Source organism: Carcharhinus amblyrhynchos, chromosome 3 (assembly GCF_965287045.1).
Source record: "Carcharhinus amblyrhynchos chromosome 3, sCarAmb.v2.hapA, whole genome shotgun sequence".
In the NCBI taxonomy this organism is placed as follows: Eukaryota; Metazoa; Chordata; class Chondrichthyes; order Carcharhiniformes; family Carcharhinidae; genus Carcharhinus; species Carcharhinus amblyrhynchos.
The window spans coordinates 3971583-3995951 of record NC_137326.1 but is presented as its reverse complement, the minus strand read 5'-3'; the positions used below and the strand labels follow the sequence as shown (position 1 = coordinate 3995951).

General features: G+C 44.5%; 1 protein-coding gene and 1 non-coding gene across 2 annotated transcripts in view; one reads left to right on the top strand and one right to left on the bottom strand.

Moving 5' to 3' along the window:
• Nucleotides 1-24369, top strand: part of eefsec (eukaryotic elongation factor, selenocysteine-tRNA-specific) — a 358203-nt gene that overhangs the window by 331039 nt on the left and 2795 nt on the right. The window lies entirely within an intron of this gene.
• trnaf-gaa (transfer RNA phenylalanine (anticodon GAA)) lies at nucleotides 4044-4116 on the bottom strand. The gene has a single exon. It is a non-coding gene; the product is annotated as a tRNA-Phe (tRNA).

Genomic DNA, 24369 nt, shown 5'->3' with positions numbered 1-24369 from the left:
TCATAATGAATGGCGGAGCAGGCTCAAAGGGCCAAATAGCCTCCTCCTGCTTCTAGTTTCTATGTTTCTATGACAATGCAATGGTGGACTTCTTGCTTAAATACACTAAACCTAAGAAATAAGAGCAGCAGTGCACCATTTAGCCCCTTAATCCTGCTCCACCATTCAATATGATCATGGCTGATCTTCTACTTCAACTTTGCCTGTTACATGATGTTTATCTTAGTGTATTTTAACCTCATATCCACTGCTTCCTGCCGACTTCCACTTACCTCACATCGCCCAACTCTATCCCTCCCCAGCTTGTCTGCTGCTGAAAATCACACCATATCTTTGTTACCTCTAGACTTGTCTACTTCATTGCTCTCCTGGCCAATCTCATCTCCACCCTGCATAAACTTGAGCCAATCCAGAGCTGTGCTGCTGTTGAGAAATTTCTCCTCACCTCAGTTCTAAATCCCATTCACCCAGCACTCCTGTGCTCGCTGACCTACACTGGATCTCAGTGCAGCAGCCTCGCGATTTTAAAATTCCTCAAATCCTTCCAACTCTGCGCTATTGGACATTCCCAACTTTAATCACTCCATCATCAGGAGCAGTGCCTTCAGCTGCCCAGACTCAAAACTCTGAAACTTCTCCTGAAACTACTTCATCTTTTTCTGCTTTGAGTCACTTGAGATAGCACAGTGGGTTAGCGCTGCTGCCTCTAGCGCCAGGGACCAAGTTCAATTCCAGCCTCAGGTGACTGTGTGGAGTTTGCACATTCTTTCCGTGTCTGCGTGGGTTTCCCCCGGCTGCTCTTGTTTCCTCCTGCAGTCCAAAGCTGTGCGGGTTAGATTGATTGGCCATGCTAAATTGACCCTAGCGTCAGGGGGATTAGCAGGGTAAGTATGTGGAGTTACGGGAATAGGTGGGATTGTGGTCGGTGCAGACTGGGGCCGAATGGCCTTCATCTGCACTGTAGGGATTCTATGATTCTACTTCTTAAAACCAAACAAGTGTTTGGTCATCTGCCCTATGGGCTTGGCATCAAACTTCCTCTGATTATGTTCTTGTGAAGTGCCCTGGGACATTTTAATCCATCAAAATTTTGTATAGATACAAGTTGTAGTAACTGCTGACTGACATTGTGCCATAGGACCTCTTGAGGAATGTTCAGAAGGCAAAGGCTCTTCAGCTGTTTGCTGTCCTAATTCCTGAGCATTTAGCATATTCTCCCTATTGCCGTGCCTCACTATTTCTTCAGTGACTGCTGTTTCCTCACCTCTGCCTCCCTCCTTTCCTCAGTCTCAGCTTCCTCCTCTGTGTAAAGGAATACTTTAAATAGATCTAAACTTGTGAAGTCAGAAAACACTGCAAAAAATCAGCAGGTCTGGCGGTACCTGTGGAGAGAGTAGCAGAGTTAACGTTTCGAGTTAAATATGACCCTTTTCTGAGTACGTACTCTCTTGTTCTTGATTTTTGACTTGCTGTTAAATATTTTGTAAATTTTTGTAAATACCATGTGAGGCTGTTTTTATTGGAAGCCAAAAATCGCCAGTCTTTGTTGCTTATCTAAGGGTGAACCTGTGGCACAGTGGTTAGCACTGCTACTTCACAGCACCAGGGACCCAGATTCAATTCTGGTCTGTGTGGAGTTTGCACATTCTCCCCGTGTCTGTGTGGGTTTCCTCTGGATGCTCCAGTTTCCTCCCACACGTCAGAATTGTGCAGTTTAGGTTATTTGGCCGTGCTAAATTGCCCCTTAGTGTCAGAGGATTAGCAGCATAAATACTTGGGGCCAGGGAGACAGAGTTTGAGTGAGATTGTTGTTGGTGCAGGCTCAATGGGCTGAATGGCCCCCTTCTGCACTGTAGAGATTTTATGATCGTCTATCAATCCAGCTAATGTCCTCTGAGTCAAATATGGGATCTGGATAGTCCCTTATGCCACGCAACCAGATCTTCACATGTTACTGCAGCTGGGACCTGAGCAGAGCTCTGAAAGCTTCAGTGTAACCTCTGGAGATTTGAACGGACAGAATAATGCAGCATCCTACTTGCTGTCCTACATTATAACAATGACTTCACTTCAAAAGTATTTCAACGACTAAAATGTTTTGGGATGTCCTAAGGTTGTGAGAGGTGTTATGTTAACTATGTTGTTTTATAGACATCCTGATTCCATAGATTCCAATCCTACAAGTTTATAACATCTTTGTTTCATTCATTTGTTAATTTGTTCTTTCCTTTTCTGTCTGTCTCTCTCTCTTGCTGCCTCACAATTCTTAGACATTGTGAGCGATGAGTGAAAGGTCTGTCTTAGCTTTCCCTTTACAAATCCTATCACACTCTGGTGTGCTGGTACCCCCTATACTTATTTCCACTGTATGCCACTTTCTGTCCAGCTGCCGAGATTGAACTTCATCTGCCATTGATTAACCTGTCCAAGTTACTTTACAAGACATCCTGACTCCATAGATTCCTGCCCCTCAAGCTTGTAACATCCTCAAATTTAATTATCCTTTTTGAGTCTCTGACTGGCTGTGCCTTTTTTTTCAAAGTGTTGTTTTATCTTTTGCTTTGAGAGCCATGTCCTAGGGCACTGTGCTGGGACCTCCCCTGTTCTGCTATACATAAATAAGCATGCTGAAAATTGCATGGCCAGAGGTGGCTTAAGCTTTAGTTGCTTGAGTTTGCTCATCCATCGGGTTTGTTATTCCGCACGATTTCAGATTAGCGTCCCCTCAATTACAAAGATAGTCGAGTTCCCCCTGCTGCAAGATTTTCCACCTACAATCACCCTTAGCTGCCAAATCTTCGTGTACGCCTTTGACTCCTCTGCACTGCATTACAACAGTGCCCTCCTCACTGGGCTTCGCTCTCCATAAACTCCAACTACCCCCAGTGCCTGCTGTACTGTTTCTGCCTTGTACCATCCTGCTCACCCATCCCCCTGCCCTCACTAACCTCCAACACGTAACGTCCAGAAGCCCTTTTACATTTCCATAAAAGGATCATTTAGATCCAAAATGTTAACTCAGTTCTTCACCACAGGCACTGCCGGACCACCTGAGTTTATCCAGTATTTTCTGTCTTGATTTCAAGATTTCCAGCATCCGCAGTGTTTTGCTTTTATTTGAAACTGTTACATTGTGAGGACAGGTTGCATTGCATTGCGTAAAGAGGATTAAAGAGTGATCGAACTGAGAGATATAAGATGACTAAAGGAGTTGACAGTGTTGATGGAGAGAAACTATTTCCTCTGTTGGGAGGGAGTCCAGAACAAGGGGTTTGGGGGGGGGGGGGGTGGGTTGGGGTTGGGGTTGGGGTTGGGGGCGGGGGGGGGGGGGGGGGGGATGATGGGGGGGGGAGTTCCCTTCAGGAAGCACAAAGATCTCCAACTCTCTCCCCTCAAAACTCTGTTACTCAGTTGGAAATGTTAAAACTGAGATGAATCGATGAAGATGTATGAAAATATGAACCAAAGATGATGTAGGTTGATTGGGACTACAAATCAGTCACGATTATAAAAGAACAATCTCAAAAGGTTGAATTTTGTCCCCATATTCCTGTTTCTGTCATTGCTGCTAGGGTGATGGATTGTCTCGTGTGGTCTGCTCCTTTAAGAACTAAAGAGCAAAGAAGAGGAAAGAAAATTACATCAGAGGAACAGGCCCTTCAGCCCGCCAATCCACACTGACTATGGTGCCAGACTGAACTAAAACCCCCTACCCTTCCGGGGACCATATCCCTCTATTCCCATCCTATTAAAGATTAAAGAGTGACAAGGTTGAGAAGGCGAGGCCTGTGTGAATAACCTCAGCCAGTCTGGGAATTGAACCTGTTCTGTTCGCGTCACTCTGGATCACAAGCCAGCTGTCCAGGCACTGAGCTAAAGCAACTAAAATCATCATCGGCAATTGCAGGATTCGAACCCAGGTCCTCAAAACGATACCCTGGGTCACTGGATTACTAGCCCAGTAACAGTACCATTGCACCACTGCCTCCCTTAAAATGCAATGCCAATTAGCAGATAGTACAGAATGCCAGCAAGGATGTTCGTGTCAAAACCCAGGATTGAACCAGGGACCTTTAGATCTTCAGTCTAATGCTCTCCCAACTGAGCTATTTTGGCTTGCACTAAAAATTGAATTCAAATTCCACCATCTGCCATGGCAGGATTTGAACCTGAGTCCCCAGGACATTAGTTGAGTTTCTGGATTAATGGTCTAGCAATAATACCACTTGGCCATCATCTCCCCTAAAGAAGTTACTGAAAATCCCCTGGTCTCCACACTCCGGCATCTGCGTGGGTACACTCAGGGAATATTTAGTGTGGCCATTGCATCTAACCAGCAAGTCTTTCGGACTGTGGGAGGAACTTGGAGTACTGTGCGCAGTTCTGATCGCCTCACTACAGGAAGGATGTGGAAGCTATTGAGAAGGTGCAGAGGAGATTTACAAGGATGTTGCCTGGATTGGGAGGCATGCCTTATGAGGATAGGTTGAGGGAGCTGGGACTCTTCTCCCTAGAAAGACGAAGGTTGAGAGGCGACCTGATAGAGGTTTATAAAATGTTGAGAGGAATAGATAGGGTGGATTCTCGGAGGCTATTTCCCAGGGCTGAAATGGTCACTACAAGAGGACACAGGTTTAAGGTGCTGGAAAGCAAGTACAGAGGAGATGTTAGGGGTAAGTTTTTCACTCAGAGGGTGGTGAGTGAGTGGAATCGGCTGCCGTCGGTGGTGGTAGAGGCAAACTCGCTGGGGTCTTTTAAAAGACTTCTGGATGAGTATATGGGATTTAATGGGATTGGGAGTTACAGATAGTTCTATGGCTTGGTAGGTATAGATGTGATCAGCGCAACTTGTGGGCCGAAGGACATGTTTGTGCTGTAGTGTTCTATGAAACTGGAGAAAACCCACACAGACACGGGGAAAACATGCAGATTCACACAGACAGTGAATCAAGGTAGGGGAACTAACTACAGGAAATAGTCTAAATAATGAAGGTGGCACAGTGGTTAGCACTGCTGCCTCACAGCACCAGGGACCTGGGTTCAATTCCCGGCTTGGGTCGCTGTCTCTGCAGAGTTTGCATGTTCTCCCTGTGTCTGCGTGGATTTTCTCCAGATTCTCCAGTTTCCTCCCATAATCCAAAAATGTGCGGGTTAGGTGGATTGGCCATGCTAGATTTCCCCTTAGTGTCCAGGAGATTAGCTAGGGTAAATGCATGAGATTGTGGGGATAGAGCCTGGGTGGGATTATGGTCAGTGCAAACTTGATGAGCCAAATTGCCTCCTTCTGCATTGTAGCATTCTATTATTAAACAAGTGCAGATTCTTAAAGTCAATGAGATTACCTTTGTTGATGATGGCAAGTGCCAGTTTTGGTTCAGATGGCCAACTCTGTGAGAGAGAAGGTTCTGGATTCATGTTCTGCTCAAGAGGCTTCAGCCCGAAGTTTAAACTGAGACTCCTGTGCAGTACTGAGGGGGTACTGACCTCACAGAGGTTCTTGTTTTGGGTGGGACATAAAACCAAGTCTTTCTCTCAGAAAGACTTGAAAAATCCACAGGGCTTTTGAAGAAGGGAATTTTCTTTGGTGTCCTGACCAACATTTATCCCTCAACCAATATCACTGTCATCATCACAACACTGTTAGTGGGAGCTTGCTGTGCACAAGTCACAGGAAGCATCTTCATGCTCCATGATACACAGCAATAGATAATTCTCCAAACTTGTAACACTGCATGGCATTCTGTCCAATTCGGCACTGCCTCTCAATCTGGCCCCAGGAGACTAACTCATGGTCACCCTAATCCGCTGTCCACCTTCTCGCTCTCCCTGCCAGCCCACTTGCTCTTTTCATTGGAGCTCTTCTGCAAGTCACAGGAAGCTTTGCTGTAATTTACACCCCTATAGCAAGAAGTCAGACTCTACCCTAGCTCCATTCAGCCAAGAAAATTAATATTTTGTCAAAAAAAATCAAGGAAATGTCAGGTAATGTATGGTTTTCATATGTCAGGTATGGTTTTCAAATGTCAGGTATGGTTTTCTCTGGAAAAGAGATGACGAAGAGGATACCTGAGGGAAGTCTTTAGAATGATGATGGGATTTTGAGAGGGTGAATGTGGCAAGACCATTTCCACTTAGGAGTGAACCCTGAGCAAGGAGAATTCAACATGAAGTGTCCATTAGCAAGTCAAGTACAGAGTTTCTTTACAAAGATGATGTGGAACTCTGTGCCACATGGAGTGGTTGAAACAAGGGAGCACCGACACTCCTAAGGAGAGGTTTGTTGAGGGAGAAGGATAATGGAGGACTGTAGGAGTGAGTGGGAAGAGCTAATTAGAGTGCAAGAAGTGTCCTGCAGAGTATAATCGCAAGAATATTCTAGTTAGGCCAAATGATCTGTTTGTGTGTTGTAGGCTTGATGTAACATTGTGCAGTAAATAGGCCAAGCTCTTTCAGCAAAACATTCTCCCATTGACTTTCCCTCCTGTGGAGTGATTATTGTGATATTTCAACACAAGCTGTATCTTCCTTTGAATCTTGACAACTAATTTTTCTTTCCTATCATATTTCCTGTTTCTGCTTTATCTTTGTTGATCCTTCCTTTGATACATTACGTTTATAAAAATTGCTATAAAGGGGATCCGTAATTGGTCACACATTTCAGGTTTAAATCTGCCAGCATGTTCTCCATTATTTTGTTGCCCTCTGAGTTCGGTCTGATGTTTTTACCTTTCCATGTTTGCATTCCGGCTGTTTTTGCAACCACCAAGATCGGCCTATCATCCTTCAGCCATATCTCTCAACGTACGGTCCAGATGTGCCCCGAGATATTATTATCCAAACATCAAGAGCTCGCTGGATATCATAAAGTCTTCATCAATCACCTCTCTCAGTATTGAGCAACTTTAGACAATTGTACAAACTGACCCTACCCGCCAGCATTGGCCGGACTTTTGGATGCCCACTGTAATTGCTTTGGATTAAAAGAAAGCAGGAATAGTTACAGCTGAAGTGAGATGAGGTGAAATTTGACATTCGTTGGCGCTAATCCAAGTCATCTTGTATTTCTCTTGGTTATTTTTTCTTTGAAGATTTCTTTCCTGTATGGCTGGCGGTCCACTTTCTAATAGGGGAGGAGGAGAAGAGGGATTCTTCACTTCATGTACTGTCCTGCTATGAATTTTAGTTTATTGCCTTGCTGACAGATTCATGGATGCAGAGGCACCAGTGCTGCAACTCGCTCTGTGAAAGCCTCGTTAGCTGATAGGGTAACGTATCTCTTGCACTATTGCAAAACCCATGGGAGGAGAGAGGTTGGGACCCACAAGGTGAGAAGTTGAAGAAGGACATCCTCGTTGCTGTCTTTCCTTGTTCATTCCTTTTCGCTCTTTTCCCTCCTTTCATTTCTGAAGGAGGGTTTGGAAAATGGAAATGTTTTAAATATTTTTGAATTTCATTGTGTTTGTTCTGCTAAAAATATCCTCCCTTTCTTCTCTTTCCAATCTTCTTACCCCCATCCTCTCATTCTCTCACTTATTCTCTTGCTTTCCTTTTCGCACTCTCCCTACTCCCTTATCCTTTCATACGACTTCCGTAATCTTCTCTAACCCACCTTCCTGCTCCTTCCCACCCCTCTCTCCCACTGTGCCTACCTCCTCTCCCACTCCCCCAGCCCGCTATTCTGCATCCCTCTCTAATGCTCTTTCTCTCCTTTCCCTCTCATGCACATCTCTACCTCTCACTTCCTCTTTACTGACGCCTCCAAATAGTTAATAGATGGCAGCAACTTTCTGCACAAGACCATAATCTCCTTTTACATAAATGTTTATCACCCACCACACAGATAGGATGCCAAGAGCATTAATCCCTTTTTGCCTCTTAAGCTGTATCAAGCAGAATGCGACTGTTTTATTTGTTGTGAGTTGACGTCAGCGCTATTTTGTTGTCTAAACTGAACAGGAAAGTAACCATTGTTGGAAATTATTGCAATTTAGGCAATAAATTAAAAAGAGAACTAAATTTCTTATGAAATTTACTGGAAAAACAAAATTTAAGATTACAAAAGGAGATTAAAACTCAAATAAAAATTGAGCCAATATCGGTCAGTTGTATAACATGTGCGGCAGATGGTCAAAGTGGTGAATAAACTCTCAGCTGTCAACAAGAGACTTTTTTCTCCTTAATGCTTGCATCGTTGTTAGTTGTGCAAGAAATAATTCATCTTTAACGTACACTCATTTAAATAATATTAATCAATATCAGGACTGAAAATCTGGAGAGGTTTCCTGATAACAATCACAATCAACTTCTAAAATTTGGATCAGCATAGCACAGTTACATGTGCGCACACAAAGACAGACACACACTCACACACATACTCTTGCACTCTCCCTCACGCACCACATATGCTCTTTCACACTCACACATACACACCCTCACACAAACATATTCACACACACATTCACGTATGCTCTCTCTCTGACACAAATACTCTCACACACACTCTCTCTCACACTCACTCACACTCACTCACACTCACTCACACACTCTCTCACACTCTCTCTCTCTCTCTCTCTCACACACACTCACTCTCTCTCTCACACACTCTCTCTCACACTCTCTCACACTCACTCTCTCTCATTCACACACACTCCCTCTCTCACATACACACGCGCTCTCTCACTCACACATACACACACCCTCTCACGTACATACTCACACACACGTATACACATATGCTGTCTCTCATATACACTCTCTCACACACACACTTGTACACGTACATTTGTGCACATGCACATACTCTCACACTCTCACAACCTCTCACACACATCCCTGGAGTCAGTCTCTCACACATACACACACACTCTCACACTCACAGTTAGAACACTCTCACATACACATATTCACCCACCCTCGTGCACATGCACATATTCACACACGTACGCTCTCACTCACATACACACTGTCTCTCTCATGTATACAAATGGACTCACACACAGGCTTGCACACATATTCTCACTCTCACAGTTACGCACACCCATGCACATATGCATACACTCACTCACACGCACACGCAAGCATTCATACAGACACCCCACTCATTCACTCAAACATAACACACACACACTCCCCCTCCACTTGCCCGCTACATCCACTCATGTTGTACTTCCTACTCATACTTCCACTGTACACACACCTGCTGCATGCACATATACAGCTCTTATATCCCTGATACTCTCACACACACACACACAGTCTATTGACATAGAAAAGAGTCATTCTACACATTGGGTGTAATAAAATCATACACTCATTTTTCATGAGCCTGTCTGTAGTTTTACTGTAAATCATGTTCAGGACAAACAGTAATTTCCAAGTGGAAATTCACAGATTTTGTGCAGGTGCTTTCAGCTGTTCCAAATAAAGTTCAATCTTCACTTGCCAGGATGAGTGCAGCTCCAACAACATTCATGAAGCTCGACACCATCCAGAACAGATTCTAATTATCTTGTATCAATATGTGAACCAATCAACAAATAAATTAGGAGGAGTAGGTCATTCAGCCCTTCAAGCCTGCTGCACCATTTAATAAGATCATGTCATGGCCTTACCTTCTCTCCTATTACCTTTAATTCTCTTGTTAGTCAAGAATTTATCTAACTCCACCTTAAAAATACTCAATGGCCCTGCCTGTACCGCTCTATGTGTTTCACTATTTTTGATCTATTAATCAGTTGTACAAAGGGCGCTATCGCTTAATATTCTACACACTAGTTCAATGTCTCAATTTTAACCGGCAGGATAATAATACAGTCATGTTTTTACTTAAGAGCATGTCACCATTACAAAAGGAATCATGTCTGGAGATAGTCTCAACCTGGGTTCGATTCCCATCTATCTGTGTGCAGTTTGCATGTTCTCCCTGTGTCTACGTGGGAATCCACTGGGTGCTGCGGTTTTAAGAGCATGAGAAGAACATAAGAAATAAGAGCAGGAGTAGGCCATCTTGCCCTTCGAGCCTGCCCCACCATTCAGTAAGATCATGGCTGACCTGAAGTGGATCAGTTCCACTTTCCCACTTTCTTCCCATAACCCTTAATTCTCTTGTCTATTAGAAATCTATCTACCCGTGACTTAAATATATTTAGCGAGGCAGCCTCCACCACTTCAACGGGCAGAGAATTCCAGAGATTCACCACCCTTTGAGTGAAGAAGTTCCTCCTCAACTCTGATCTAAACTGCTCCTCCCCCCCCTTATCTTGAGGCTGTGCCCTCTAGTCCTGCTATCCTTTCCAAGCAGGAAGAATCTCTCTACCTCTACCCTATTCATCCCCTCCATTATCTTATACATCGCTATAAGATTCCCCCTCATCCCTCTAAACTCCAACAAGCACAGACCCAGTCTATTTAGTCTGTCTTCATAGTCCAACCCCCTCATCTCCGGTATCAGCCTAGTGAACCTCCTTTTGGCCATGCTAAGTTGCCCCTTAGTGTCCAAAGATGTGTAGGTTATGTGGATTAGCCATGGCACTTGTGCAAGGTTATGAGCAGGGAGATGGGCCTGGGTAAGATGCTGTTTGGAAGAGTTGGTGCTGACTCAGTGGGCCAAGTGATCTCCTCTGCACTGTAGGGTTTCTGTGGATAGGCAGGAATGTGGTGTTGAGGTGACAGTCAGATCAGCCTAATCTTATTGAATGGTAGAGTAGGCTCAAAGGGTTGAATGGTTTGCTTCCGCTCTGAATTCATATGTTCATAGGGGGCTCGGGGAATCCCAGCCCAGTCAACCTGCAAAATCCTCCTCACCATCATACCCAAAGGGCAGGCAGGCAGAGATGATCTGGCAGTCAGGGTGAGGATGTTTCTGTGATAAAAGTACCAAGTTGTTGACGTTTTGTTTTCCCTGGAGCAGCAGGGATTGCGGGGAGATATGATAGACGTATACGAGATTAAAACAGATTTAAGTAGACAAAGAGAAGCTGTTCCCATGAGTTGATAATGCAAGGAGTGGTGGGAGACACAGATTTAACGCTTTGTACAAGACATGGAGGCAGGATGTGAGGATGAACTTTTCAATCCAATGATTACAGAAGAAAATTGGAGGGAAACTTGAGGGAAAGGAACCTGCAGGGCGATGGAAATGGAGCTAATTGAATTGCTCTACAGAGAGGCAGCAGCGGCTGGATGGGCCCAATGGTCTCCTTCTATGCTGCAAAGACTCTCTGTTGTAGTCATTCTCATAGTCATGGCACAGGTTACTGGAGCTGACGCACAGATTGATCAAGCAACCACCTGATATAGTCTAATTCTATCAGCCAACATCCATCATCATTCCTTGCGATGACCAGTCCCACCAGGAGAATAGAGCCAGCCGAACTGGGGCCATAGTGATGTACCATTGGGTGGACTTGATCCAGGAGTCCTCAACCCTGACACTAAACCCAACACATTACTCATTACTCTAGATGAAACAAAGTGAAGCAATCCCGCTGATTGTTACCAATTACCTTGCCTTCCTCCTACCCCATTAATTGAGCACTGAATATTTCTTCATGTTCCAGACCATTTGATGGAACACTGAGATAGTGGAGGGACAGAATGTACCCTGGTTGGACAGTCAGTGATGACTCAATAGTGCCACCAGAGTTCTCTAGTGCAAGACCACCAGGCTGGCCCTGCATCAGATAATGGATGGACCATCAATGACTACTTGCCTTTATATAATGCCTTTGATGTAGAAAATCCTCAGAGAAAAACAGGAAGAACTTGCATTTTATTTCAAACCTTTCTCGACCTCAGGAAGCCCCAGATTGCTTTACAGCTGATAAAGTGTTTGAAAGTGTTTTAACATGGAAATATATATGTCCAAGAGTTCTCAGAGACTAAGTCCCTTGTACATGATAGGGTCACTAGAAATGGCCACCATATAATGCCCTTGTGAATGTCAGCATCTCATCTTAAAAGTGAGGACCATTCAAGACCTGCTCTAAAACATGACAATGTAATCCAGGCAAGCGCACAATTATAGTACTTCGAGGGTGCTGCACTGTCAGAAGTGCCATTCTACGGGTGAGATACTAAAAATACTTCTTCATGTGGTTAAGGTGGAAATAAAAGATTCCAATTGTAGAAGATGAGAGAGGGAGCTCTCCCTGTAACCTGGTCAATGTCCCTGCCTCAGGAACAGCAGAGAGGGAGCTCTCCCTGTAACCTGGTCAATGTCCCTTCCTCAGGAACACCAGAGAGGGAGGTCTTTCTGTAATCTGGTCAATGTCCCTGCCTCAGGAACAGCAGAGAGCACTCTCCCTGTAATCTGGTCAATGTCCCTGCCTCAGGAACAGCAGAGAGCACTCTCCCTGTAATCTCGTCAATGTCCCTGCCTCAGGAACAGCAGAGACACTCTCCCTGTAACCTGGTCAATGTCCCTGCCTCAGGAACAGCAGAGAGCACTCTCCCTGTAACCTGGTCAATGTCCCTGCCTCAGGAACACCATGAAAAATAGATTAACTGGTGCTCCCTATTTATGGGATCTTGATTTGCACAATGGGGCTATTTCTACACGTTTACATGAGAGTTCTCATTGCCCTTCATGCAAACTAATGTCATGGGAGGACTCCTTTCTATGAGCTCCTCTTTGTTTCATTTATTCCCCTGTCACAGGGAGTGGGAAATTTCCTCAAAGTTAATTAGGATAATAAATCTTTGAAAGGAAGCAAAAATGTGGTGCAGAAAGTTGTGACAGAGTTGGCTTCTCAATCACTTACCATTTAAAGTTGAAGACACAATCATGGAATTGTAGAATCCCTATAGTGCAGAAGCAGACCATTCAGCCATTGAGTCTGTACCAGCTCTGTCTGAGCATCTTACCTAGACCCTATCCGCGTAACCCTACATATTTACCCTGCTAATCTTCCTAACCTACACATCTAGGGACACTGAGGGGCAATTTAGCATGGCCAGTGCACCTAACCTACCCATCTTTGGACTGTGGGAGGAAACTGGAGCACCCGGAGGAAACCCACACAGACACAGGGAGAATATGCAGCCAGAATCGAACCCGGGTCCCTGGCTCTGTGAGGCAGCAGTGCTAACCGCTGTGCCACCCCGATAGGGAAGAGTTTCATTGCTTGATAAGAAAGGGAGAGAGAGGAAATGACACGTGCATTAAATAGGAACAAAGACCACATGCATGCAGAGCAGAAAAATCCTACATGGTCTTTTCACGTATTGTATAATTACAGACAAAGCAGTGAGTATGGGAGCATTTGTTGCTGTCAACCTTCCAGTACCAAAAGCACGTTTTGTATCTTGGCTTTCATTTTGGGTAATCACAAAAGAATGCATGAAAACAAAACTGTTTCCCAAGTGCTGTTTGTTGGTGCCATGATTAATTTAATCTTCAAACAGTTCAGCAAATTGCTTCCAATTGCTGGCGTCACTTTCATGTGGAAGGCCAGACTCTGCAAATGCCTCCGTCCAGCAATGAATGGGTCTGCTGCTTTTCAGTGGGAATGAAGCTGTTCCCAAACTGCTCAGAGTGCCTGTAATTGCTGCATTAATGGATTCTGGCCTCATAGGACACGTTTCTACAAAGTATTTTTGCCTTTTTTTCTCATATTCCCCTTTCACCTATTAAAGCCTGTATCATTTTATGTATGTTTTAACTTCTTCACAGTGCTTGTTATTCATTTGTGGCACGTGGGCATCGCTTGCTAGGCCAGCATTTATTGCCCATCGCTGTCACCTTTGTGAACCGCTGCATCCACAGTGCTGTTTGGGAGAGGGGGGGGTTCCAGGATCTTGACCCAGCAACAGTGAAGGAACAGCCGATACATTTCCAAGTCAGGATGGTGAGTGACTTGGAGGGGAACATACAGGTGGTAGTGTTCCCAGGTACCCGCTGTTAGTCCTTCTAGGTGGTAGAGGTCGTGGGTTTGGAAGATGTTGCGTCGTTTACCCACATCTTTTACCCAAATTGTCCCAGAATATCCCCACCTAACTTTCAGCATTGCATCCTCCATACACTTGCTTGATCATAAAGGCTATCTTGCTGAAATAGGGCACAAAAAGGTGTAACAAAGGGACTCAGCCATCTGACATACACCCTCCCCCCAATTAAACTTGGTTCCGCATCTTCCAGCTCAGAAATCTCTGCACCATAACTCATTGAAAGTGTAAGCTGATAACAGTGTGGTGAAGCACATGATACATGATATCTGGGTACCTTGGTGAATGACAGAACCAACAGTCTGTCTCTTTAACAAGAGAGTGAGCTGATATTGCCATCCCAGTCCACATTGGCACTACAGTCTAATTTCTCTTCCTCTACAAAAGGTCATGAATGTAGCCCAATCTATCACACAAATCAGCCTCTCATCCATTGACTCTGCCTACACTTTCTGCTCGGAAAAGCAGCCAGCATAATTAAGGACCCCACGCACCCTGGACATTCCATCTTTCACTTTCTTCTGTCAGGGAAAAGATTCAAAAGTCTGAGGTCACGTACCAACCGACTCAAGAACAGCTTCCCTGCTGCTGTCAGATTTTTGAATGGACCTACCTTGCATTAGGTTGATCTTTCTCTACACCCTAGCTATGACTGTAATAGTACATTCTGCACTCTCTCCTTCTCTATGAATGGTATGCTTTGTATAGCATGCAAGAAACTATACTGTAAACTAATACATGTGACAATAATAAATCGAATCAAATCAAACCTTGTCACTGATCTCCAGTCCAAACAATGGCTAAAGGAGCATGTGGCCAAAACCTCTGATATCCTCTTTTGTAAAATATTCTGGACCAATCCAACACTAGCTATAAACAGAGTTAAAGAAAGTGGGAAAGGAATAGGATCATGTTAAAAGATTGAATCGAGTTTGTAAATTATAATAAAGTTAGCTCAGTGAATGAAAAGTAAACGTGTAGTCAGAATGGGTTGGGTTTAAATCCCAATCTCAGAAGCTCGAGTCCCAAGGTCATGTTTATCAGATGCAAAATGAAGCATTTTCTCTCGGCCAAGCACAACAACTGCCGTCTGAGTTTAAAAGGATTTTGAATTATTGAATCTGTGAAGCCTGGAAATGACCGTTAATGTAAAGGATTGTGCTGGTGGTAATTATGTGATATTATTTGTGGAACAGCCTCTTAATTTGAAGAAAGTTTGTCTCGCAGAGTGAGTAAGTGCAACTGTATTGGCCCAAAATAAATAGAACATTTAAGATTCTATAAACAGCAACTTTGGACATCAATGCAATGGCTAATAGTTACCGCATTATGTTGATAATTCGTGAGTATCCCATTCCAAAATGTATCCCAGAGGTAAAGCTGAATTGCTTTAAATGCAGTCACCATTGTGTAGGTGAGAACTATTTTGCACATAGCAGTGGGATATGTGGCTAACTGCATCTATTTTTGCACTATGGTGACGGGAACAGTGTCGGTCAAGAATAGGAGTGTGTTAAAAGTTTGAATTGAGTTTGTAAATTATAATAAAGTTAGCTCAGTGAATGGGTTGGGAGCAACCTCCCCTGCTCTTCTTTGAGTAATGAAGTGAGATCCTATTCCTTTCCCACTTTCTTTAACTGTGTTCTGTTTATAGCTAGCGTTGGATTGGTCCAGAGCATTTTACAAAAGAGGATATCAGAGGTTTTGCACTGCGGCAATGGGGTCAGCTCTGAGTGAGGCGGTCAAGGGTTCAAGTCCCACCCCAGAGACCTGAACACAAAATCCAGCTTGAAACTCCAGCGCAGGACTGAGGCAGCACCACACTGTCAGAGGTGCTGTCTTTCAGATGAGACATTAAACTGAAGCCCCATCTGCCCCTTCAGCTGGATGTAGGAGATCTCACTTCATTACTGAAAGAAGATCAGGAGAGGTTGCTCCAGTTTCCTGGCCAACATTTATCCCAGACCGCCTCTCCCCCCCGCTCTGAATATCATTTAAACAAATTATCACATCGTTATCATATTGCTAATTTTGGGGGCTTGCTAATTGTTATTAGTGCTGAGTTTCCTAAATTACAATAGTCAGTGCACTCGAAAGCTTGTCAAGCTATTTTATGTCCTGAGGTGGGGAAATGCGCTGTAAATACACAAACCCGTCTGTCTTTCTCGCTCTCCATTATTCTGGACTCCTTTCAGTTTCATGGACATTTCTGCTCTAGTTAGAATACTTTAAATGTCAGCTTGGTTGAATGGGTAACATTCTGAATCAGTAGGACTTTGGTCCAGATTCACTCCAGGGTTGGGAGCGCAGAGACGAGACACTTTCCATCTCCGTCAACCTGACTTGGGGGAAGCAGAGACCCAGAAGTTGGATCATACGTTTCAAAGATGGGGGCAATTTGGGCATGCTTGCTACCAGCAGAATGAGGCTGCCACATGCAGAGGCAGGAGACTGGGCTCTCCCTCAATGTCAACAAAACAAAGGAAATTGTCATCAACTTCAGGAAGCATAAAGGAGAACATGCCCCTGTCTGCATCAAAGGGGATGAAGTAGAAAGGGTCGAGAGCTTCAAGTTTTTATGTGTCCAGATCACCAACACAACCATCCTGGTCCCCCATGCTGACACTACAGTTAAGAAAGCCCATCAATACCTCTACTTTCGCAGAAGACAAAGAAATTTGGCATATCAGCTATGACTCTCGCCAACCTTTATAGATGCACCATAGAAAGCATCCTTTCTGGTTGTATCACAGGTTGATATGGCTCCTGCTCTGCCCAAGACCGCAAGGAACTAAAAGATGTCCTGAATGCAGCACCTCCCATCCATTGATTCTGTTTACGCTTTCTGCTGCCTCAGCAAAGCAGCCAGCATAATTAAGGACCCCATGCGACCCGGACATTCTCTTTTCCACCTTCTTCCGTTGGGAAAAAGATACAAAAATCTGTGTCACGTACCAACCGACTCAAGAACAGCTTCTTCCCTGCTGCTGTCAGACTTTTGAATGGACCTATCTTGATCTTTCTCTACATCCTAGCAATGACTGTAACACTAGATTCTGCACTCTCTCATTTCCTTCTCAATGAACAGTATGTTTTGTCTGTATAGCATGCAAGAAATAATACTTTTTTCTGTGTTTTAAGACATGTGACAATAATAAATCAAATCAACTCAGAACGTGTGCCTTTATGCTCCACCAGCCCCTAACCCCTCACTCCCCCTCACCTCCTACAATTTCCCAGGCACCATTTAAAATAACCCATGCCACCTCCTGCCCCTCGCACTCCCTGGGCCACTTCATGATTCCCACTACCCTCTATAGTCCCAGATACCACCTCTGCTACCCTATGTCCCTCTTCCCATCCCCTATGCCCTTTCATACCTCAATTCCACATCAGGGCCCATTACTTTTTATAGCCCTTATGCCAACCCATGCCCACCACCTTTGCCCTCACCTAGTGTGCACAGTGAGCAAAATGCAGGAGCCTTGCTGACATAAAATAGTGTCCATTGATTATGTCAGTATTTTAAACAAACTCATTGATTAAAACAAATTCAATACATTGAAATTCTTTCAACTAATCGCTTATAAAAACCAACATATTTATTCCATAACACTTGGCTGTCAGTCACTCACTTAACAGGTATCCCACTGAGATAATGTTGGGTTGTAAAATCAGTCATGCAGCACAAATCCTATAATGATAATCCCCAGTCTTAGGGGAAGTGATAGCCTAGTGGTATTGTCTACAGACTCTTAATCCAGAAACACAACTGATGTTCTGGTGACCTGGGTTTGAATTCCACCACGGGATACAATCATTGCCTCACCCAGTTCCTTCTTAAAGGTCATTGATATCAGTCCTAATTCTACCATTCAGTAGTTTATACTTGGGACTTCTTGCTGTGGCTGAATCTGAAATGATGTTCTAGATCCGCTGTTTTTGAACCATTCAACTCATCGGCTTCAGGTGTCTCCTTCCGCAGTCACCTGCATCCAAGAACAAGAATGGAAATTTTAGCATGGTAGCCATTCAGCCCATCATACTCCTGCCAGTGCTACTTCCCACCAAAGCTGTTTACCCAAGGGCGGCAGAGTGGTTAACACTGCCACTTCATAGCGTATTGGGACCCTGGTTCAGTTCCAACTGTGTGGAGTTTGCACGTTCTTCCCACATGTGCGTGGATTTCCTCTGGGTGCTCCAAAGGTGTGTTGGTTGGATGGATTGGCCATGGTTAATGTATGGATTTACAGGGACAGGGTGGGGGAGAGGGCCTGGGTAAAGTACTCAGTCAGAGAGTCAATATAGACCTGATGGGCCGAATGACCTCTGTCTGCACTGTAGGGGAAATATAGTTAATCCCAATTCACTGCTCTCTCCCTGTACATCTTCAATTGTTTATTTGATTCATTCTTAATTGTTGTAATTGAATTGGCTGCAAAGTCACTAATGCGTTTTAATTAAAATAGCCCTTTGAAGGAAAGTATTACTCTTAATCTCCCTTTTTATCTTTCTGAAATTCATGCCTCAAAACAAATCTCCAATCGTTCCCTCATAGCCCTGCCTATGGTTCAGCTCCACTCTGTCCCACTTCCTGTGAGGAATCTTTCTCATGCCCAGAGCCAGGCTCCGTTCTCAAGGTGTGGTCCAACCACAGTGTGCCCAGTTTAAACATAAATCATTACATTTTAAAAGCTGCTCTGAGGTTACGTACCATTCAACTCAAGAACAGCTTCTTCCCTGCTACCATCAGACTTTTGAATAGATCTACCTCGCACTATGTTGCTCTTTCTCTACATCTTAGCTATGACTGTGACACTACATCCTGCACTCTCTCATTGCCTTCTCTATAAACAGTATGCTTTGTATAGCGCGCAAGAAACAATACTTTTCACTGTATACCAATACATGTGACAATAATAAATCAAATCAAAAATCTTTCTCTCTGCGAAATATTAATTTCCTGCAGGGGCAGGCTTTGTCTTATTTGGGTGAAAGTCCCAAACAAATTTGTGTCAGCTTTAAGTTTTCACTCATTTGCAACTGTGCAGTCGGGCAGTGTTTACCAGCGTAATTCTTTAGCAAACATTTTGCTTTAAAAGTTATTTCTCGAGATAGCTAAGAGTGAAAAAGAAACTCGGTGCAGTTGATTGATAAGATTAAGAATGTGTTGATTGCCAAAAAAAAAATCCGATTCAGAAACTTTTAAAAACTTTCCTTTTAGCATTTATGCAGCAAAAGTAAGTTAATTTTTAAGGCATCTTCGAAGGCTCCAAATTGAGTGCAATTTGCAGAAACCTCCACTGGTGATTAATTTGATGTGGGGATCAGGCTCAGCCCCTGCATTGCGGAAATTCAGTTTGATTTGGATTGAATGTTCCATGATTATTTTGCGCTAGTTTGGCCTATTTTGGGCCAGTTGTGCCAAAGAAAACCAACTCACGCAGACCTCGGGGTTAACTTTGGTTCAGATACCGTGTACAGCTGTTGGGAAACATTGAAGAGGCTGGAGGTTTTTTCTCTAGAAAAGAGAAGACTGGGGGGGTGACCTAACAGAGGTTTTGAAGATTATGAAAGGTTTTAATGGGGAGATGCGCTGGTGGTAACAGAGAGGCCAAAACCAGTGGGCATGAATATAAGATTACAGAATCACAGAATTGTTCAAGTTTATTTATTAGTGTCACAAGTAGACTAACATTAACACTGCAGTGAAGTTACTGTGAAAATCCCCTAGTGGCCACACTTTGGTGCCTGTTTGGGTACACTGAGGTAAACTTTATTTAGCATGGCCAACGCAGATATGGGGAGAATGTGCAAACTCCACCCAGTAAGAAGTGAACTCACCATATGAAGGAGCCATATGTAAAAGCTCATGATTCCAAATAAACCTGTTGGACTTTAACCTGGTGTTGTGAGACTTATTACTGACCCCGCCCCAGTCCAACGCCAGCATCTCCACGTCATAAACTCCACACGCACAGTGACCCGAGGTGGGAATCAAACCCTGGTCCCTAGCGCTGTGAGGCAGCTGTGCTAGCCACTGTGCAGCCCATTGTGGCACGCTGTGGTTGGACCAAACCTTGAGAACAGAGCCTTGCTGTGGGCAAGAGAGAGATTCCTCACAGGAAGTGGGACAGAGTGGAGCTGAATCATAGACAGGGCAATGAGGAAAAGACTGGAGAAACTTTGTTTTGAGGCATGAAATTCGGAAAGATAAAAACGGAGATTAGGAGTAATATTTTCCTTCAAAGGGCTATTTTAATTAAAATGCATGATAAGTTCAATTGTCCGTATATAGAAGGAGACCATTCGGCTTATTGTATCTATACTGGCTCTCCAAATGAGCAATTCACTTCGTGCCGTTCTTTCACCTTCCCACTGCAACGCTTAATCAGTAATTAATCCAATAAAAAGTGCGGAAGAAGCATTACCTGGAGAGTAGTGGGAATGTGGAACTTGCTGCCACAAGGGTGGTTGAGGTGATTAGTGTAAGTACTTTTAAGAGGAAGCTACCTATGTAGAATTGCAGGATATGTTGATACAATCAGAGGCTCATGTGGAACATAAACACCAGCATGGACCTAACAACCTCGTTCCGTGCTTTACACTCAGTGTAACAAAATATTCTGAATTCTGAGCATGCCCAATGACCCATCCATAGATAGGAATGGAACAGGAGTTGGCGAATGGGAGCAGGGGTGTGCGCTGATGGTGGTTTTGTTTTGAGAGTTTGGCCAGCACCTTGTGCACTCAGTCAGGCGCCTTTGTTGTTTGGCCCCGCTGTTGACACGCACCTTCAGGTCATGTCGCAACAGAAGAACAGAGCATAAAAGAAAGGATCCACAGCCACCTCCGACAGGCCTGACCTGTTTAGTTTCTGCTGCGGGTATTTTGCCTACCTGGATTAGGTCTGTCGCCGTCTCCAGCGTGGAGGGGGTAGAGACTGCATTGTTACACGCTGAGCTGAACGATTGCCAGCGATGGTGCTGCCAACCTCTTTTATCTCCCTGTGGGGATCTGAAGAGTGGAAAGCTCAGCTCAGCTCCCCGTATCGGCACTGAGTCAGGCACCACACAATAGCAAGAATCCAAATAACCTGCAGGCTGGTTGACAGTGTGTCAAAACACAAGAAAGTGAATTTCAACTGCACTGCTTTGAAAGGAAGAAAATAAATGTTTCACCTAATCTTGGAATAGTTCTTGATCCTGGCCATTGAATTGTACAGCTCAAAGGGAGGCTGCTAGGCCCTTCTTGGTCTTTGCTCAACTTGAAGGGGAGGCAGTGGTGTAGTGGTAATGTCGCTGGACTAGTAACCCAGAAACCCAAGGTCATACTCTAAGGACCCGAGTTCGAATCCCACCACGACAGATAGTAAATTTGAATTCAATAAAAAGTCTGGAATTGTTTTTTGTCTTAAAACCCCATCAAGTTCACTACTCTCCTTTAGGTTTAATGTCCTTGCAGGGTCTGGCCTACATGTGACTCCAGACCCGCAGCAATGTGGTTGACTCTTAAATACTCTGAGGGATGGACAGTAAACCCTGGCCCAGTCAGTGACGCCCACATCCCATGAGTGCATCATTAAAAAAAACCCAGAAGCAGAATGTAGGCACGGTTTTTAATATCGTTGCAGGAATAATGCGTTGGAATATAGTAGCGAGATAGGAAGGGTTGAGTACAGCTCTGTGCAATGATGATTGGAAAATGCAAACCCCTGCCATTGCCTGTCCTCTAGACTGACGCTGATATTGGGAGGAATAGCTGTACAAACATTGCTTATAAGAAACAATTCTTCATCATCTTAATCAAGCAGGTTTTAAGAGGTTATGAGTGTTTGGGATTGTTTTACCAAACAAACAGCACTGGGCTAATGGAAAAGAGGAAAGAGAAGGTAGTCCATTCAGATACACATCTGCCTCAGAGACTCTGATGGTATTATGAAGGGAAAAGCAGCAACCATTATGCGCACAGTGAGATCCCAGGACCAAAATGAGAAGAGTGTTCATTTATTTTTTTGATGGTAGTGGTTAAAGGAAGAGTTGGATGTGCCTCATGAAGTGTCAAAGGATCTTTAACATCAGCGGTTCAGTTACCCAGAACCTCACTCTGCCTCACTGGAAAGCTAGTATTCACAACAGTGCGGCACTCTGTCAGTACTGCACTGAACTTAGGTTGTTTACTCAGTTTCCTGGAGCGAGGTTTGAACCCACAACCTTCTAACTGAGAGGTGAAAGTGCAAACCACTGAACTGCACATTGCTTCAGAGCTTTTTAAAATTTTGATCCTCATACTGTGGGCCACACGATATTTATCACGCACCCGTCTTGAGAAGGTGTTGGTAGACCTTATGTTTGAAGCGCTGCAGACTTTGTGATACCTCAGAGCTGATGGGGAGGGAGTTGTAGGGTTTTGACCTCGCAAGGCTACAGGAATGGCTGGCAGGTGTCCACGCTGAGATGTCGTGCGACTTGGAGGAGAATGTGGGCATGGTAATGCCCCCACAACTTTGCCCTTCTTGTTGACGGAGGTCACAGGGGGGTGGTGCTGTCAAAAGAACCTTGATGCTGCGGTGCATCCTGCAGACCTCACTCTCCAGCTACCTCCAGAAAACCTTTAATATTAGAATAACAAGGGCAGAAACAAACTGTTCAGTAAAACCCTTCTAATCACACATTAGTTTAAAGCTTATTTATTAGTCACAAGTACGCTTACATTAACACTGCAATGAAGTTACTATGAAAATCCCCCAGTCGCCACCGACGCCTATTCAGGTACACTGAGGAAGAATTTAGCATGGCCAATGCATCCCTAACCAGCACATCTTTCAGACTGTGGGAGGAAACCGGAGCACCCGGAGGAAACCCACGCAGACACAGAGACCCAAGCTGGGAATTGAACCCAGGTCCCTGGCTCTGTGGGGCAGCAGTGCTAACCACTGTGCCGCCCATATGTAGTAAAATTATCACAAATTTCCTGAGAGATTGAATGCATTTTGTTCAAATAAACATGGCTGCCCCCACCGCCCCCCCACCCCTTGTTGATGTCAACACTTATTCCATAAAGGGTTAAATTGGCCTAATGTTCATGAGTTTTAAGTACTCCCATTGCTCATCACTGGTGATAGAAATTAGTACAGATATACAGAAATGTCCCCCACTTTCTGCCTGCATAATTCATGCCTCTTGTCTAATGTGATCAGGGGACACTTTAACCTGTTTCCCTGATTCCTCCTGAAGTGAAAGGGAGTATGTTTTCCGTAACCAGAGAAATCCACAGAGGTGGATAGATGATGCCGAGATTACGTGGCGTACTGTCTGCCATGGTTCTTACATGCATAGGGGCCTCTGATGGAGTCACTGTAATCTGCAGACCTCCTGGCACCAGGGCCTTTGATGGCGTCCTTTCCCTGTGGGTCAGGCCCACGATGCCAACCCATCCTATCACAATCTGTTTTTAGCCGTGAGGGCAGAAGTAGTTATCAGATTTAGTGGTTTGAGATAAAGAGTGACTCCACATATTCAGAATACCTGGGCAGGGCCTGGTCTGCCTGCATACATGCACTCTCTTGTGTGTCAGCTCCTCCTTGAAGCAAAGGTTTGGCTTGTACCACATTGTCCCCAGCCTCAGCCAGTGCTATTCGAATGTGAGTGATGCCACAATGTCTGTGAGCCGAATTCCACAATATTTCAACAATGTTAGAATCCGTGTTCGGCCTTTAACCTCTTCACCACCTTATTGCTTTGACTTTTGACTTCTTTTATTGCTTGACTTTCTGTTACGGACCAGGGTACTTTATAAGTTTAGTCACTGCGTGTTCCCCCCACACCCCTGCCAGAGGTTTTATTTACCCGTGTGCCCCCAGCAGATTCTCTCCTATTTTTAAAGACCTGTTAATAATCCCCGCAGGCCTGACATTCCTGCGATTACCTTTTATGTGGCACCTTGTCAAACTCCTTCTGGAAATCCAAGTCCAGTTCACCCACAGGCTCCTCTTTACCCACAGCACATTTCACCAGCGTGGGGAACACAGCAGCTAGTTTGTACACAGAAAGCTCTCAAAAACAGAAAATGGCCAGATCATCTGCTCCTTAGCGACGTTGGTTAAAGGCTAAATATTGGCGAGGGCTCTGAGGCAGGACGCCCCTGCAGGACACCCCAGCTCCTTTTTGAAATAGCGTCACAGGATTTTAAAGAAACTATCTGTGGGGAATAGACGGGGGCAGAATTTCTCTTCTTGGAGCACAGAGCGCTGGCAGAGGCAAGAAAACCAGCGTGCAGCTCGCCAGCTACACAGCCGGCTTTCCTCACCATGTTGTCCAGCACTCTGTGCAGAAGACAATGGAGACACGTCCCCCACTGGCAGGACGGGGCTGGAAGATCTGGCAACACCAGGAATCCGGAGATTGGGGCGCTGCTTTTAAAGGA